At 37.5% G+C, this 19529-nt stretch overlaps 1 protein-coding gene across 1 annotated transcript in view; it reads right to left on the bottom strand.

The window, feature by feature from the left end:
* Positions 1-10317, bottom strand: part of LOC150096294 (uncharacterized) — a 232568-nt gene extending 222251 nt beyond the window's left edge. Inside the window, exon 1 of the mRNA XM_090409393.1 lies at positions 10285-10317. The gene's annotated coding sequence lies outside the window, so the exon portion shown is untranslated. The remainder of the gene's footprint in view (positions 1-10284) is intronic.
* Between the last annotated feature and the right edge of the window lie 9212 nt (positions 10318-19529).

The following is a 19529-nucleotide window of genomic DNA, read 5'->3' as shown; positions in this document are numbered from 1 at the left end:
GAGGTGAATAGAATCAAATACTTGGTGGGATGTTGTTATAGACTTGGTAATGTGGATGGTGGTGACAGTGAAATGTATAGTCAAATAAGCCAAGCACATAAGAAAAGGGTGATCATTATGGGTGATTTTAATTATGGCAATATAGACTGGAATGAAGAGATAGCAACTGGAAGTAAAGAAAATGAGTTTCTTGAGTTTTTGAGGGATAACTACCTCAGACAGTATGTAACAGAGGGCACAAGAGGATTAAGGGTCTTGGATTTGGTCATCTCATCGGAGGATGTAATTATCAATGAGGTATCAAATCATCCACCAATTGGTGAAAGTGACCATGAGGTGATTACTTGGGTGGTTGCCAGCAGTGCAAGGACCCCTGTGAAAAAAAAAAGGGTATATGTGGAACTACATGGGGGGTGATTATGAAGAGCTCAGGAGACAGCTTGCAGGTCTAGCATGGAATGAGGAGTTAGCTGGAAAAGAGATCAATGCAGCTTGGGGGATTTTCAAAAAATATTTAGTGGATGCAATGTCTAAATGTATACCACAGGTGAGAAGGTTAAATAAGTTAGGTGTGAGATGGATGAATAAAGAGATTAAGCATGCAATACAGAGAAAAAGGGCATTGTGGAGGCAGCATAAGAGAAGTGGAAGTAACCAATTTCATGAGTTCTACAAAGATCAGGCAAGGAGAGTGACTTGGTTGGAGAGAGTAGCTAAAGAGAGGTATGAACAGCAGTTAGCTAATGAAGCTAAAAAGAATCCTAGGGAGTTCTTTCGATATGTAGCCAGCAAAAGAAAGAATGATTATGGAAGGATGACATTGATTGGAGGAAATGGTATAAAGACAGCTGTTACAGAATGTGTGGTGGAGATACTTAATGAGCAGTTCATAAAGATCTTTCAATCTTGTGAATGTGACTTCATGGAGAGATTAAGAGCAGTTGATGATGGGGAGGAGAGACTGACTGTAAGTGAGCAAGAGGTGTTTTGGGGAGTTGAGTAAACTAGATGTAAATAAGGCTGTGGGACTTGATAATATATCACCGCGTATTCTGAAGGAATGTGCCAGAGAGTTGACACCTGCCTTGACGTATTTTTTTAATACGAGTCTTGCACTTGGTCAAGTCCCTAAAGAGTGGAAGGAGGGCAAGATTGTGCCACTTCATAAAGGAGGTGATCGAACTCAAGCATCAAACTATAGGCCTATCTGTGTGTCAGGTGTTGTGGTTAAGTTGTTGGAGAAACTTGTGAGAACTAGGATCCAGAGTTGGGTTGACAACAATGGTATAATCTTTGATGGACAGCATGGATTTGCTAAAGGGAGGTCGTGTTTTAGTAATCTACTTACTTATTACAATAAAGTGACTGCTTCCTTGGACAGAGGAGAAGGATACACAGTAATATACTTGGATTTTGCAAAAGCTTTTGATAGAGTACCTCATGATAAGTTGACAGTCAAACTAGAGCAGATGGGGTTGGATATTAGTTTAGTGCATTGGATTGGAGACTGGCTATCTGATAGGTATCAACAAGTTGTGTATGGGGGTGCAATATCCAGGAAAAGGAAAGTCACTAGTGGAGTGCCTCAGGGATCTGTTTTAGGGCCATTACTATTTAACTTGTATATTAATGATATTGGCGAAGATTTGAATGGAGATATTCAGTTGTTTGCAGATGATGCAAAGTTGGGACGAACCATAAAGAGTAGTGAAGATGTTGTGGCCTTGCAAGAAGACTTGAATAAATTGAGTGATTGGGCAAGCAAATGGGGATGCGAGTTCAATGTTGCAAAATGTAAGGTTTTAAAATTTGGAAAACAAAGATGGGATGCAGAATTTATACTCGGTGAGAATATATTGTTGGAAGTAGAGGAAATAAGAGATCTGGGAGTGATAGTGGATAAGGATCTAAAATTTAGGGGACACATCGCCAAAATTGTGAAGACAACACAAAGACTTCTGGGAATGATGAGGAGGATACTGACGTGTAGAAGTAGGGAGATTCTTGTTCCATTGTATAAGGCTTTGATTAGGCCACACATGGACTATTGTGCCCAGATTTGGTCACCTGGTTTTCAGAAGGATGAAGAGATGTTGGAAAGGGTCCAAAGGCGACTGACTAAGGTAGTTTCTGACCTCTGGACTGTCGAGTATGAGGAAAGATTGAAAAGATGTAATTTGCAGAGTCTAGTGGAGAGAAGGAAGAGGGGAGATATGATAGAGACCTACAAGTTGGTAAGGGGTTGTTATAGGATCAATGGTGGAGAAGTTCTACAGAGAATAGTGGGAGATCAGGGGAGAACCAGAGGTCATACCTGGAAACTGTATAAAGAGGGTGTGAGTAGGGGAGTGAGAGGCAGGTTTTTTTCGTGCAGAGTTGTGAATGATTGGAATGCCTTGCCTGAGAGTGTGGTGTCTGCAAGGAGTTTGAATGTGTTTAAGACCCGGTATGATGAGATGTGTGTGAGATAAAAGGACCTCCTAGATGAGTCTTTGACTCCATGAGGTCTTGTTTAATAATAATAATAATAAGATCAAGAATACATACATATATATGTATATATATATTTTTTTTTAACCTTCAGTGTAGTGTTTTTTCTTTTATAATGTCACCTTATGAAGGCTGTTATAAGCCGAATCTAGTCGTGTTTTACTATTAAAACCCCTTTTACCTAACTCTTGGTTTAAGTCATTCAACTCTTTTCACAATATTTATTTCAACCAAGTCAATAATTCATCATACATACATACACATATATATATATATATATATATATATATATATATATATATATATATATATACACACACACACACACACACACACACATACATACATGTATACACATACACCATATTTACTCAAATATAATCACTCGCACATATATCTCATACCCCTGATTTTTTCTTTACGAGAAAAGAAATTAAAAAGTTTCGCACATACCTCACTCATGAAAAAAGTTTAAAACTTTAAGAAATAGATGGTGAAAATTGTATGGCAGTTTCAGATATTTTGGAATTCAGTTGAAGAAAATCAGCATTTTAACTCAAGAACCATTGGCTTGCCTTTGTTGTCGAGTCGTGCGATCTTTTGTTAATGAAAGTGAGCCAAGGTTGGATCACAAGATTCATGAAGAAAAGTGTTTCCCTTTGTCAAAGGACATCCCTTCACCAAAAGATGTCAATGATAAAGTGATGGATTTTTATCGCTATGTGATTCAACTCAGAAAGAGCAATAACTACCACAAACAGCCCTCAATTTTGACATGCCACACCAAACAGCAATAACAGAAAAAGGTGAAAAAAGTGTGATAATGCTCAAAACTAGAAGTGAAAAACAGCTATCTGCCATCATGTCATGATTACTGCAGATGGAAAAAAACGGCCTCCTTATGTAAGATTTCAAGAAAACAGGTGGATGGACACTACAAGACTGGATTAGAACAGTTTGGGACAAACGGGTGCTTAAGGGTCAAAACTGTATAACTGAGAGGAGACCTCCACATAGCCTTTAAAGGAATGCGGAGAACCGACCAGGGCTTCTGACCTAACGTCCAATCCTCACCTTCTCGTGGTGCACCCTGTTGGTATCTACTTGGATACTGAACGAACTAGGATGGGCTGGCAAATTGGGATTTAGCTGACCAAATTTTATTCTTATTGGTTTAACCAAAATAAAAAAAAAAAATGATGGTACAACATGACAAAATTTCATGCCGGCTGGAGCACCACCCGGTTAAACAAGGCCCCCGTTACTTTCACCAGGGAACCAGGATGAACAGCGAAAAGTCAGCTACTGGAACAAATCTGAAAACACACCCCAATTCAACATCACCAGAGTTAAAGATCGGTACTATCAACGTAAGAAGCCTGAATGGCAAAGAAATGGAGCTAGCTGAGGAATTAGACAAGTACCAGATCGACATAATAGGGGTGACTGAAACAAAAAAGACCAAAACTGGTGAGATCTTTCTGAGCAATAAATACCAAATGTTATACTCAGGCAATGACAATCAAGGAAAAGAAGGAGTAGCCATAGTATTCAACACAAAATACGAGGCGAATCTTCTTGAATGGCAGTCAGTCTCAAGTAGAGTAATGTGGAAAAATATGAGAATGGGGAACTGGACAATGAGACTTATTTGTGCCTATGGTCCCACAGAAGGTTATACTAAGGTAGAAGTGGAGTAATTTTTTGAGGCTTTAGAAAAAGCAACTAACACAATGAAAAAGGAAAAGCTGGTCCTTGTTGGGAATCTAAATAGCAGAGTAGGAAATGATTGTGAGACATACAAAAATATTTGGGGAAAATTTGGAGAAAAGAGCAGAGCTAATAATAATGGCAAATATCCGTTGGATTTCTGCTCAGGACATGGACTGGTTATTAACTAACACCATGTTCCAACATAAAAATGTGCACAAATTCACAAGGAGATAAGAGGCTAGGAATAAGAAACGTCTCATTGACTATGTTATTGTCAACAGAGTATATACACCAGAGTGTACAGAGGATTTGAAATTGGAAGTGATCACTATTTAGTCTTGAGAAGGATAAAATTGAATTTCATATTGAAACGAATAACATGTAAGAAAGTTTTAAAGCGAATAAAAGTTGAGTAGCTCTCAGATGTGAACTTAGACTAAAATACACAAAGATTATTGAAGAAAAAATGAAAGTTTGAGAACAGGAATCAAACCTTGGAGATTCAGTGGCAAACTCTGAAGAAAACAATGATTGATTCTGCCAGAGAGGCATGTGGTGAGGTTGTCTGCAAGGACAAAAAAATCAGAACTCCATGGTGGACACAGGAAGTTAAAGAGGCAGTGAAGGAAAAGAAGAAAGCATATTAAAAAGTTCCTGTCAAATAAGTCAGCTTGTGCTCTTAGAGAATATAGAGACAAATGCAAGAATGCTAAACACTGTGTAAAACTAGCTAAACAAAAGTCATGGGAGGACTTTGGCAAGAATATAGAAAATAAATATCAAGAAGGTGGCAAAATATTCTAGAGGTTGTTGAAGAAGCTTAGGAATGGTGGAAAAAGTGTTGTAAAAGGAGTTAGAGATGATAAAGGTGACATGAAAACGGGAGAAAAAGATATCCTTGAAGTATGGAGTAATTACTTTGAAAAACTGCTAATGAAACAAGCAGTAATGATAGCACGGTGGTAAAAAACACTGACCAGGCATGCAGTCAGGAATACATATCCATACTCGAAGTAGAAAAAGCCATCAAAGGCTTGAAATGTGGAAAGGCAACAGGAGTAGATGATATTCGACCAGAAATGCTGAAGTATGGTGGTATAAGAGTCTTACAGTGGCTGCACTGCATAGTTCGGAAAGCCTGGACAGAGGGACGAATTCCCGATGATTGGAGTAGAGCTCTCATAGTACCAATATATAAAAAGGGAAATAAAACTGAATGTGAGAATTACAGAGGTATTTCCCTACTGAGTGTTCCTGGCAAGATCTATGCAAGTATACTTGAGAAACGGTTGAGAAGAATTGTTGAAGAAAAGCTTGGTGAAGAACAAGCTGGATTCAGGCCAAATAGAGGCTGTCAGGATCAGATCTTCACTTTACGACAAATAGTCGAAAAACATTTGATGACATTTAGAAGTGGTAACAACAGCTCACAAATTGACTACATTTTCACTAGAAGAAAACATCTTATGGTTGTGACAAATTGTAAAGTAATTCCAACAGATCAAGTAGCACAACAACACCAACTGCTGTGCGCAGACTTTAAAATAAGATCGAAGATAAGAACTTCTGGTTGCCATGGGATGAAGACAATTAAGTGGTTTCGCTTAAAAGAAGAGAGTGTGAGGAATTGTTTTAGGGAGAGAGAGTGCTAGAGAGGATTTCGGATGGACTGGAAAGTGTACAAGATTGGTGGAAACATAATTCAAAAGTAATCCTGAGCTGTGCAATCGTGGTGCTTGGTGAGACATCTGGAAAGATTAGAGAGCAGAAGGAGGGTTGGTGGTGGAATAATGATGTACAAGTGGCAGTGACAGCTAAGAGGAAGGCAAAGCAGAAGTGGGATGAGTCAAGAGTGGAAGAGGGCAGAGAGGTGTACAAAGAGAGAAAGCAGGAAGCCAAGAGAGTTGTGGCACAAGCGAAGGCCATAGCATATCAAGATCTGTATGATCAATTAGAAACAAAGGAAGGACAGAGAAAAATTTACCAACTAGCGAAATGTAGAAATAAAGCAGCTAAGGACATCTTACATGTGAGGCAGATCAAAGATGCTGAAGGAAGAGTATTATGGAGGGATGTGGACATAAGAAACAGATGGAAAATATACTTTCAGGGACTTTTGAATGAGGAAAATGCAAGGACTCACAGAGGAGATGGACAGCCTTCTGAGGGGATGGTGAAGAACATCAGTAGAATGGAAGTGACGGAGGCCATGAAGAGGATGAGGAATGGAAAAGCGGTGGGTCCCGACAGAATTCCAGTGGAGGCATGGAAGGCACTGGGAGAAGAGGGAATTGACCTGCTGTGGGACCTGTTCATGAAAGTTTGCCAACAGGAAAATATACCCGAGGAATGGAGGGAGAGTACTCTTGTTCCCATCTACAAGGGTAAAGGGGATGCAAAACTGTAAAAATTACAAAGGAATAAAGTTGATGTTCCACACAATGAAGATCCTAGAAAGAGATCTTGATGGTAGATTGAGGGAGGAGGTGGAGATTGCAAAGGAACAATTTGGCTTCATGCCTGGTAGATCAACAACAGATGCTATCTTTGGGTTACGGCAGATGATGGAAAAGTTTCGAGAGAAACAACGGGAGCTACATCTGGGATTTATTGATCTGGAGAAAGCATACGATAGAGTGCCAAGGCAAGAAGTCTGGAGGTGTCTGAGGGAGAAGAAGGTGCCGGAGAAATATGTCAGGTTGGTGCGGGAAATGTACAGAAATGTGAAGACAAGTGTTCGGACCTGTTTGGGACAGACAGAAAGTTTTCAAGTAAGAGTTGGCTTGCATCAAGGATCAGCATTAAGTCCGTTTCTGTTTAATATTGTGATGGAGGTGGTAACAGAGGAGGTGAGAGAAGATGCACATTGGACAATGTTGTATGCAGATGACATCTTGCTGTGTGTAGATTCAAGAGAAGCGGAAACTAAACTGGGAAGATGGAGAAAAGTACTGGAAGAGAGAGGTATGAGACTGAGCAGAAGTAAGACAGAGTATATGTGTTGCGCAGTGGGCGGTGGCCAGGAGACAGATCTGGAGCTGGAAAGAAATGTCATCAGGAAGGTGAGAGACTTTAGATACTTAGGTTCAACAGTGGAAGAAGATGGAGGAGCTGAGAAGGAAGTGGGATGCAGGAAACAAGCAGGATGGAGGAACTGGAGGGAGATGGCTGGAGTGTTATGCGATATGAGGATGCCGATCAATCTGAAAGCAAAATTTATAGGACAGTAGTGAGGCCAGCAATGACATATGCTATAGAAACTGTGGCCCTGAGGAAAAATAACATCAGCAGGATTGAAGTAGCAGAGATACGAATGCTTAGGTGGATGTGCGGTGTGACCAGAATGGATCATCTGAGAAATGACTATGTCAGGGGAACAGTGAAAGTTACGAACTTAGGAGCGAAAATACAGGAGGCAAGATTGAGATGGTTTGGTCATGTGATGAGGAGGGAGGACAAATATGTGGGAAGAAGGGTCATGCAGATGGATGTGCAAGGAAGGCGGAAGCGTGGGCGTCCAAAGAAGAGAAGGAGGGAGCTGGTAGAAGAGGACTTGAAGATGAAGAACTTGGATGTGGTGACAGCCCAAGACAGGAAGGTGTGGAGGAGACTCATAACAAACAGTGATCCCACTTAAGTGGGAGAAGCTTCAGAAGAAGAAGAAGAAGAAGAAGTCGAAAAAGCATGGGAATATAACAAAGATCTGTATTTAAGTTTTGTCGATTTGGAAAAGGCATATGACAAGGTGCCAAGAGAGAAGCTATTCAATACGCTGCAGTTATATGGTGTCAATGGGGCATTATATCAAGCAATACACAGTCTTTATTTGAGTTGTAAATCAGCAGTTAGAACTGAAGGAAGTACAGGAAGATGGTTTAATGTTAAATCTGATGTGAGACAAGGATGTACATTATCCCCTTTGTTATTCATTATCTATATGGATCACATTATGAAGGAAAGTGGTATTAAACATGATATCAAAATTGGAGATGTTAATGTCAGCTCTTTGCATTATGCGGATGATGTTATACTTCTAAATAAATCCGCTACAAGTCTGCAAGGTTCTCTGACTAAATTGAATAGCTGTTGTAATAGATATGGTATGAAGGTCAACAATAAAAAGACAAAGACAATGAAAATAGGCAGAATCATTGAAAATGTCAACTGTGTTGTGAATAGAGAACCTGTGGAACAAGTAAAACATTTCAGCTACTTAGGCACGATTTTTACTGAAGATGGTAAATTAAATATTGAAATAGACAACAGAATCAGCAAAGCTAGTATGGTGGGAAGTCAATTGAATAAATTCATATGGAATAAGAGAGAAATTAGCCAGAACACTAAATTAGCTGTATACAAGACAGCGTTCAATCCAGTTTTAACTTATGGATCTGAGAGCTGGGTCAGAAGTAAAACACTTGACCAAAGACTAGATACTGCAGATATGAGAGTCCTGAGAAAGATTATAGGTATGAACAGATGGCATCAATGGCAATATCATATTAAAAACAAGGATATTAGGAAAGAACTTGACATTGTCAGCATGCAGGAATGTATTAGCAGAGCTAATCTCAGGTGGTATGGTCACTTAAACAGAATGGGCGAGGAAAGATTAGCAAAACAAGTGTTGTCTGCCAGGTTGGCAGAAAAACGATCCACATGAAGACCAAGATATAGGTGGATTGATACTGTACAAAGTGCCTTAGACGATAGAAATATAAGATCTGATAATGTTGGAGTCTTGACAAGTAACAGACTGATTTGGAGGAAAATTGTAGATAGGAAGTTAGTAATGATGTAATTTTTTTCATGTAGTACTATCATATCCTGTACACCCCTTGGGGGTACATGACAGGAATTTGATGATAATGGGACAAACGGCCAAGTGCCTTTTATATTTTATTTTGATACCCAGCTCCTCTTGTGTGGAATAGTTTCTGTGGCCACTTAGGACCTAAAATAATAAAACAACTTTTGGATACGAAGACCAATGCAGCCATAATTCCTTACACCTTGTGTATAGCCCTTTGATGTATCGGCAACAAACCATTCCAGGAGTACGTATGAAAATTCTACACAGACTGGATTGCACCCTACAGTTACGACCTCTGGCTGGGAAGATTAAGAGACCATCATTAGAACTGCTGTGCATCTGGATTTTGAGAGCTTGGGAGATGAATTCACCAGAAATAACTGCCAAGAGTTTTTTTAAAAACCAGCATCTCTAATGCCCTGGATGGGAGCAAAGATGACACTATTTGGGTAGGTGACCTTGCCAATGCACAAGTGGAAATCGCTCTTGAGACCGGTAGTCATATCCAGTTTCTGTTTTATTAAATCGTGGTGATCTTTTGATTCCGAAATGATAAGAGAAGCAATAATGAAACTGTTTCTTTTAATTTAATTACTGAAGCATTATCACTAAAGATTCAATTATATTGCGTGATGAAGGTGAGCAGCCAATCGCGTAAATAGCCTCGTTAATTAAAATTTAGATACATTCATTTTATAAATAATGTGAGCAATTATAAATTACAATGACGTCAATTTAATATTTTCCTGAAAAACTTTAGTTTCCTAAAATCCCCGAATATATATTGCACCACGACATTTTGGGGGGGGGGGGGGTGCGAGTTATATTAGTAAATACGATATTTAAACAACTGCTGCTGTTTCGTATTCAGATATATGCAATTTCAATTTTAAAAAAAATTACTCTCTTTTGGCTACTGGCAGCTTGATTAAATTTCGCCAGTGTTTCTCCATTCAACCACAATCGAACATCAAATGGTCCATCTTTTGATGGACGATTTAATGTTCAATTGTGACTGTATACATAGACACACGCAACTGTATATACAGTTACAAGGTTAGTTGCAAATGCATTTGTCACTATAAAATTGAATGTATTTAACAAACTAACTGCATAAATGCCAAATTTAGGGCAATGGTTTAAATTAAAGTACTCGTTATAATATATATATATATATATATATTTTTTTTTTTTTATAACGACAAATATATGATAAACTAATATATTAACGGTAAATTATAAAGAATAACCGAAAAAGTTGTACTTACTCTAGCGACTCCTAGATGGCAATACAATGTCACCCTAAAATATGCGTCACATCTGTAGGTGTTAGTAAATAAATTAAACACAAAATAGCCTAAAAGGAATCGATACAACGAAAACAAGAAAACACGAGGATGAGAAATGTCCATTATTGTATTATAGCAAGTGGAAAATTAGCGGTTTCGAAAATTAAAATTATCAACGAATAATCAAAGTTATTAGAATAAAACATTCAGAACTCTTCTGGAGTCCGTATATTTGTCTTTATGTCATACTTTACATTATAGACATCTTTTTTTCAGGAATATTATCTATAATCTTTTTCAGGAATATAATGATAATAATAATAATAATAATAATAATAATAATAATAATAATAATAATAATAATAATAATAATAATAATTATTATTATTATTATTATTATTATTATTATTATTATTATTATTATTATTATTTTAACGGTGTCTCCATGGAGTCAAAAGACTCATCGCGGGAGACCCGACATTGACACACTAACCATTATTTACACAATACCTGTCATACCTCTCCTTAAATTCATTCACAGTTGAAGCATTCACAACCACCTCTGGCAAAGCATTCCACCCATTCACAACCCTCCAAGTAAAAAATCTAGTCCTAACACCCTTGTTAACCACACTCTTACACAATCTCCAGGGATGGCCCCTCGTTCTCTCACTTCCTGCACTGGTCTTAAAAATATCAACAGTATCAATCCTGTAAAATCCCTTTAACAATTTAAATACCTCTATCATAATTCCTCTCCTACATCTATCAGCTAGTTTTTGGAGCCCACAGATCATCAATCTATCCTCATAGGGAACATCCCACAGACCTGCAACAATCTTTGTAACCCACCTCTGAATCCTCTCCACCACTTATGCATCACCAAGAAATCCTGGCGATCAGATCTGTGCACAATAGTCCAAATGCGGCTTTCTTAATGCCTTATAGAGTGGAACAATAACCTCCCTATCCCTGCTTGTTAGTGTGTTCCTCAACAACCATGTAATTTAATGTGATGTTTTGGTAATCTTTCCAATATGCCCTTTAAACTTAAGTTCTCTGTCCACTCCAAAGTCTCTTGTCTCATCAACTTCTTGCAGTTCAGTTCCGTTAATATAGTACAGCATGCGATGTCATTCTCCCGAAGTGCATCACCTTATACTTAGCCACGTTGAACTGACAGCCATTTACCTTAGTCCATAGCGTCAACCTACTTAAGTCATTCTGTAAGATATTTCCATCATTTGAATTGATTATCGCTCTTTCCAATTTTGCATCATCAGCAAACAAGTGGATATTTCCATTCAAGGTATCATTATAAATTATCAGCTCACGCCTTTCATTCCTGTAGAGGGAGGAGGCAAAGACGTTTTAGTCCTAAGTTTTGGATACTGAGGAGGAAGTTCAATCTCCACCTGTAGTAAATCAGATATAACTAGCGCAAGACTATCGCACATCATACATGTATCCGGTGAAGAGAGGCAGATGAGAAGTGCCGCCATCTCGTAGTCTAACACTATGTTTACTTTCGGAAAATAGTGTGAATTCTACGGTCGATTTTCTTGAGTTTAGGGGAGGAAAATCCGAGTTTCTGGGTGATAAACAAGCTTGTCTGTTCCAGACATAGATTTACTCGGAATCGGTTGAAAAAAAGGTTTAAGAAATGTTCCTCTAGTAGGCAACTAGAATAGAACATACTATTATTACTATTACTAAAAAGATAAGCTAAAGCATTTTATTCCCTTATAGGGAGTAGGAGAGGCCTTTATACCCTTTGTAGTTTTTGGAAACGGAAAAGTAAAAGTTCCACCATTGAACGACCAGAATCGAACTTATTAGGCTCTCTCCTCGAGCAATTTAACACCATAGAAGGTACATGCCACCTATATTGAGCTGCACAGGCGTTCTCGATATATTAAAAAAGAAACAAGAAGAGTTATTCTATCCGCTCAAGAACAGGTATTACAAACTAATGCGATCAGAGCAAATATTTTGAACATGATTAACAACAACAAATGCAGATTATGCGATCAGAAAGATGAGACTGTGTAACATCTAGTCAGTGCCTTCAGCAAGATAGCTCAAACTGATTTTAAATATCGCCATGATTAAGTGGTCAATATAATTTATTGGCACTTATGTAAAAAATATGGTTTTCCTAATTCTGATAACTGGTGGAAACAAATAATAGAAACAGTATTGGAAAACTGAACAAGAAAAATTCTCTGGGAGCTGAGTATACAAACAGATCGGCATTTGGAACCCAGTAGACACGACATCACAATACCTCAATATGAACAAGTTTGAATTAATGACATTGCGGTAATTACTACACCAACAACAACGAATTGAAAAAAAAATCACTAAATATCGAAATCTGGCAACCGAATTTGTCTGGCTGTGGCTTAAACACATCAGGGTCATCCCAATAGTTATCGGTGCGCTTCGTGCAGTTTCGAAGACGCTATCAAGCTATTTACAAGAATTAAACATCAATGAAGTGACCATATATGATCTACAAAAATCGGTATTACTTCGAACAGTCCATATAATATGGCGGAAGAAGACACGATTTATCCCAAACTCTTCACATTAACACTAGACCATATGATAAGCAATTTAGAATGGTCAAATATAGGAGTCAATGTTAATGGAATTAAAGTAAACAACCTAAGATTTGCTGATATATTCTTATTATTGCAAAAAAGTATGAAATATGTAAAAGAAATAATAGAAGATCTAACAACTAAATCACTAGAAATTGAATTAGATCTTAATTCTGAGAAAAGCAAAATAATAACAAACCGAAAAGGATATGGTAAAAGACACAGCATTTTAAAGTAAACAATAAAGAATTTGAAGTAGTAGATGTCTATGTACACTTAGGGAAATTGTTAACAATGAAAAAACAAGGTCTCGTGAAAGAAGTGAAAAGAAGAATAGGAATGAGATTGTCAGCTTTTGGAAAATTGAAGAGTGTTTAAACAGCAAAACAAAACCTGAGAACAGAGCCAGACTGCTCAATCAATGTTTACTGCCTGCTATGTGATACGGAGTAGAAATCTGGCCAATCAAAAAGGAAATAATAGATAAAATAAAAAAAACAGAAAGAAGAATGAAAAGATGTCTGCAAAACATAAGACTCAAAGTTAAAATGATAAATGAAAAAGGGACTAAAGTTTTACTGGAATAGCGGCCATATGAAGGTAAACAATCAGCTGGAAGACCTAAAAGTAGATGATCAGACGATATATGAAAAACAATTAGAATTCTTTGGCGCCATCAAGCTCAGGATAGAAACAGATGGAGAGAATTTGGGAGACACCCATAGCCAGAAATTGCTATAAAAAGGGTTAAAGGAAGACGAAGAAGTGATTTCCACATTTGGAAGGGTTTTTTTGATAATTTCAAAAGAGGTCAAGATATTTAATACCGTTGTTTTGAGGAGATCTATTATATGTTTCCCTTCCCACTCTCAGTCGACTGCTTTGACTTTTGAGTCCTTGCCTTCTATTACACATAATTGGGGATCTCATATTTGATTCTTTATGGTGAATATATTCAGAAAGATAGGTTATTCAGGTCCGTTTTTTAATAATCAATTTAGAGTTTTTATGTTCTTCCCAGGGGAATCTGCTGTTTTCAAGATATGACTGCTTATTTTGCCTTTTTTAATATCGGATGAATTGTTTGCCTTTTATTTGATTTTTTTTTTTTATCCTTCATAGGCTCCTCGTTTTGTATAGCTGTTCACGAAACCAATTACTTCTGTGTTTATTTCATTTTTCTTTAACTCTTCTGCTGTCTTGATTTAATTTCCCGAGACGAAGCTGCAGATGGTTGTATTATTCTATATATATATATATATATATATATATATATATATATATATTTCCTACTGGGAGAATTATTTCCTCCATATTTAAAAACGTCTTATTGGAGGGCTCATATTCGAGGCTTTTCTTTTTCATGATGGTGTCTAAGGAAGTCATTTGGAAATCGTGCTTTTCCCATGGTTGTGCTTCTATTTCCGGAAACACTGCTGGCGACAGTTGTTTTATAATCTGATATAGAAATTGGTTTGATAGACCCACCACCATCCTATTCTGCATATAAGCACTTTTTCTACATTCCTGATCCGTATTTCTTGCAGTGACTAAAATATTGTCCTGAGAAATGTCCAGTCAATTAAAACATTTTCTTGTCAGATCGCTTCCTCTTCTGGGATATCTGGGACATTTACAACAAAGTCTAAGGTTGGGGAAAAGTGTCAAAATTCGTCCGACTTTGAAACTAGCTGGAGAATGGAAATAATATAACTTAAGTGTACTTCCCAAGTGGATATTGTTCGAGTTCCATTCTCCATAGAGTTTTAAATGAATCACTACAAGGCGGACATTAACGAAATTCCTCTTATAGTACATGTGACGGTGATTTAGTGAATAAAAGGCTTAAGGATTAATGCAAATTTTTGTGACTAAGAGAAAAAAAAGACTCCTTATGCAAAGTATAGCTTTATAACTTAATCATTCCCCCGCTAGGTTGGGCACCACAGGCTCAGTAAAGTTAGTTATAAACAAGAAATATACAAAGTTAAAAACTAACTTTACTGAGCCTGTGGTGCCCAACTAGCGCGGGACTGATTTAGTTATAAAGCTATATTTTGCATAAGTAAGTCTTTTTTTTTCGCTAATACAGTATGCGAAAAAAAACAGTACTGATTAACTATAAGGATATATGTTATGGAGCAAGCAGGTTTATTAACAATTAAATATATGTTTACACCTAATTAATTGTGGATACATATATCCACAATTATCGGTGGAATTTTGGTCGAATAAAGAATTAACGACGGTAGATTACGTGCTGGAAATGTGCACCTTGTCTTTCAAGACAGGTTTCGTATCGCATCCGATGGTTTCTGTCATCATGGGCAACAAGAGTTGGGATATTCTCTGGCATATCGTGTAATTTTATCCATTAGTTCAGCAAGCTTTGGAGGAATTCATGGTGAATAATTCCTTCAACACATGCGGTGTTGAAGGAATAGGTATTCATTTTTTCGTTATGGAGAGGTTTCTCTTGGACAAATTCAGCTCTCGAGAAACCAAGAAACCTGTATGTTCGTCTGTTTGCATGATTAGATGGAAATGTACTTCGTCCCAGAACTAGACATTACGGAGGAAGAACGGACCTTCATAGACATTGGCCAGCACGTATACACGGTATTCCCTCTGTGCAGCGTTGCTATTAAACACTGACCTACCTGAATGACGTACGAAAAGGTATTGAGATCCTTAACGATTCTTTGTACTGACCGCCTAAATATCCCAAGTTTAACTGCTGGGAATCCCACTCTGATTCTTCTTTCTGTGGGTGTAATTTTCTTTTCACCCTGAATCTGTGGTTGTTCAAATAGGATTTGATAAATGAAATGAAGGGTGATGTGAATTTTCTTGGAATAGTTTATGAATTAAACCATGGCGCCAGATCTTGTTACATGCTTTGTAAAGGTCCAAGAAGATCTCACGGAAGTTTGTTGCCATTGAAATAGTTGATGCATTCAACGATACCATAGATACGTTGTGCTGTCTCTTTTTCTAAATTAGTAACTGCTCATCTGGAATGATTTGAGTGCTCTCTGTTGCTTTTAAAACCGCAATAGGAGAGGACCGTGCATTCACCGACTTTGACTATGAAAGAAAGTAGGATAATCCATAGATACTTTTATGAAAATTATATTTCTATTCCACAGCTTGGGAATTAGGATACAACTGCAACCCTTTAGCATGAAGAGAAGTGATTGAACGATAATATTGGATTTATTATGGCCATATTACGTATGATACCTTTCTGGGCGAGTTGTTACAGTGAACTTGTAGAGATGTCGTCTGGTCCTACTGCTTTTTTGGTATTTAATTTCCTAATGAATTCATGAACTTTAAACCGTGAAACGGTCTGATACTGTTTTGATGGGAGACATTTTTTATTTCTCTCACATATGGTTGTGTATCTGGCCTATGAAATTTAGGTTCATGTGATTGTAATTTGTAGAACATTGCTTTTGTAGGAGCTCTGCAATAGCTTAGGGTATATTGAAGTTGTAAGCAGTCACTCGTTCTCCGTTGATTAGTCTAAGGGGCCTCCGGCTGATGCAGAGTGCTTTTATTATTTTGCATCATGACTAGTGTTCGGTATTTAGGTGTTGGAGTGCCATTGCTTATTGGCACTCCAACACCTTTTACAGTGTGTGTGTGTGTGTGTGTGTGTGTGTGTGTGTGTGTGTGTGTGTGTGTGTGTGTGTGTGTGTGTGTGTGTGTGTGTGTGTGTGTGTGTGTGTGTGTGTGTGTGTGTGTGTGTGTGTGTGTGTGTGTGATTACAGGCAATTGCTTATTGCCTGTTATTGTAATCCTTAAGAGCATACCGAACCTAATTTGTAGCCTAATCGAATGCTTGACGATTAGCCGGAGCTAATCGTGATGGTTTTCTGGTACTGGAATTATGTCGGTTTTTTCTTCCAGATGAGCTGTTTTGTTTCTTCTAGATGCTGATTTGGTGATGCGCGTGTGATAATGGGGGCGACAGAATCAGTGCTGTTAGTACCTGATTATCTAAGATCATATTTTCCTCTATTTCTTGAAATGCAGTTTAGCGCTTGACTGGGCCGAAATTTTGTTGGAGGGGTGAAGGATTTTGTTCCAGTTCATGGAAATAATATTGTCTGTGGTAAAGTTGTGCGGGATTCCCAAATAGAGTATAATTAGTTGTGTATAGTTGTGCCCTAACCTCTTCGGTAGCTGCATCTATTACATCGTAGAAGCCTATGCCACTGTAGTGAGAAGGTCCTTTGGGACCGTTACCTGATGTTTTACTCGTCACAGTTAAGGTATTGAGGAGTTTGTAGTCGTTACTGTTGGGAATCTACTATTGTATTTGTTTTTCAGATAAACGGAGATTATTAGTGTTTTTTCTGAGAATAATATCTCCTGTAGATCTGAGTCAAGAATCTTTTTTGCTTCGAGGGTTATTAATGCAGAGAAGATTATTAGGTTGACTGAATTTGTAATGTGAATTGCTACTCCGATCGATTTCAGATTCATTATGAGGACAGTGGGGACTTTCTTAAGGATTATGCCTCTTCTGATGGATATGGCGGTTTCCTGCCCCCTGACATCCAATCTGTTCTTGCGATAAACGGTTGTAGTTCTTGATTCAAGGTTTCCCGATCTGGTTGATTCTGTGCAGCGAATTCCTGTAGTTCGATTATGTTGTTTTTAAAGCTGTTGGCGTTCCAGCTGATAATGTGTTGTGAGTTGGGTTTTCTGTTCGGGTTAGTTACTATGAGTGCGGAGAGCATTGACTGAATGTTTCGGAAGGATTTCGTTGGTTTCCAGTGTGGGGTCAGTTCGGTTGGCACTCCACGAACTGACCCCATACTGGAAACCATTCGATTTCTGATTAAGTTTTCTTGGTTGTTGGAAGTTCTAAAGTGAGTGACACACACACACACACACACACACACACACACACACACACACACACACACACTGATTAAGTTTTCTTGGTTGTTGGAAGTTCTAAAGTGAGTGACACACACACACACACACACACACACACACACACACACACACACACACACACACACACACACACACACACACACACACACACACACACACACACACACACACACACACACACACACACACACACACACACACACACACACACACACACACACACACACACACACAAATACTTACAAACGCATGGTAAGTATTTGGCAGGATGTGGGACCCACTGATTTCAACTAATACCAAGGCTGGATGACTTTTAATGGGGATATGAGCTCACTTTCGCACAGCTGCCTGGCTAATGCTATGCGAAACGCTTTTGCAATCCAACAAATTCCTTTGCATTCACCCAAAGTTACTATAATGCGGTCTACAAATTGAAGTAACCCTTTATTTTTTCATATATTTTTCACCGTGCGACTTAAAAATCAAATTTTAACTTCGTTAAATTTGTGCCTGCCCGTATCGCGCAGGCAGTTATGAGTAGCTAATTTATATTCGGGGAAACACCCTTTAGCACGCATGTACGTGAATTGTATACCAAATAAAGTGTTTATTGTTGAAAATTGTCTTAGTTTTCTGCCAGGAAAGCGCATTTAAACTCATAAGTGTGTTATCTCAAGCTGAGCACTTTATTTTCTGGTGAGTTACATACATAATTAACATGTAATGCTTTTTTTATGTAAAAAAAATATATTTATAGTAATGGCCACCAATTGTAAGGGAAAAAATGAATATTGAAAAGAAAATTCGTTTCGAAGAAAATTTCTGTCGAAGAAAAAAAATTAAAATGATGGATCGGTTAAAAAATGAAGAAAAACCAGTGGTTGTAAGTTGTAAGGACTTGGAATTTAAATGAATCAACAATTCAAACAATCAAACACAATGAACATAAAATCCGAGAAAGTGTTTATTGCTGTGTCAACGGTAAGTTCAAAGCTCGTTGCTCGTGTGCAATTTTCTAAAAGAAAAATGAAGCAATCTCTACTGATTTGGAAAGAAGATGCACTCAAAAGAAAATTTCTTTGGATGGAAATCTTATTGAACAAAAAACTCTCAAAGTTCATAAACATTTATAATGCAGACCAGGTGTTCAATGATGATGAATCCGGGTTATATTGGAAAAAAATGCCAAAACGCACCTATATTTCAAAAAATGAAAGATCAGCTCCTGGATTCAAAGTTTCCAAAGACAGAATTACTCTATTAGTTTTGTACAAAACTAATGTTTAGAAAGTTTTTTTAACTTGGGTATATTATGTATTCAAGATACCAAGTAATTTTATATAAACTTGGTTTTTATTCCTATTTCCCAAGTGAGCAAACAGACAAGTAAGTCAAGTTTGCGCCTGCACGTAGTGCAAGTCTGAGGCAACTCATGGTATTGCCTTGGGAAATAGGATTAAAAACCAAATTTCTTTAAAATTACTTGTTATCTTGAAAACTAATGTTTATTAACCGATTCTCAAATCGTCGTGCTATGAAAGATTAAAACATGCACTTTTTTTATTTTGCCTAAAACATTTATCCATTATTTGCAATGAAGCTTAATTCCAATTTGTAATTATTACAATTTTATACTATGCATTTGTGTCATACTTTATATGTTTTCTTAACTTACATGAATTTCCTGAATTAAATAAAAATATT

Source organism: Typopeltis vanoorti, chromosome 19, assembly GCF_054136105.1.
Source record: "Typopeltis vanoorti isolate ZY-2024b chromosome 19, IOZ_Tvanoo_1.0, whole genome shotgun sequence".
Classification (NCBI taxonomy): Eukaryota; Metazoa; Arthropoda; class Arachnida; order Uropygi; family Thelyphonidae; genus Typopeltis; species Typopeltis vanoorti.
The sequence above is the reverse complement of the archived record's forward strand: the minus strand, read 5'-3'. Positions and strand labels throughout refer to the sequence as shown.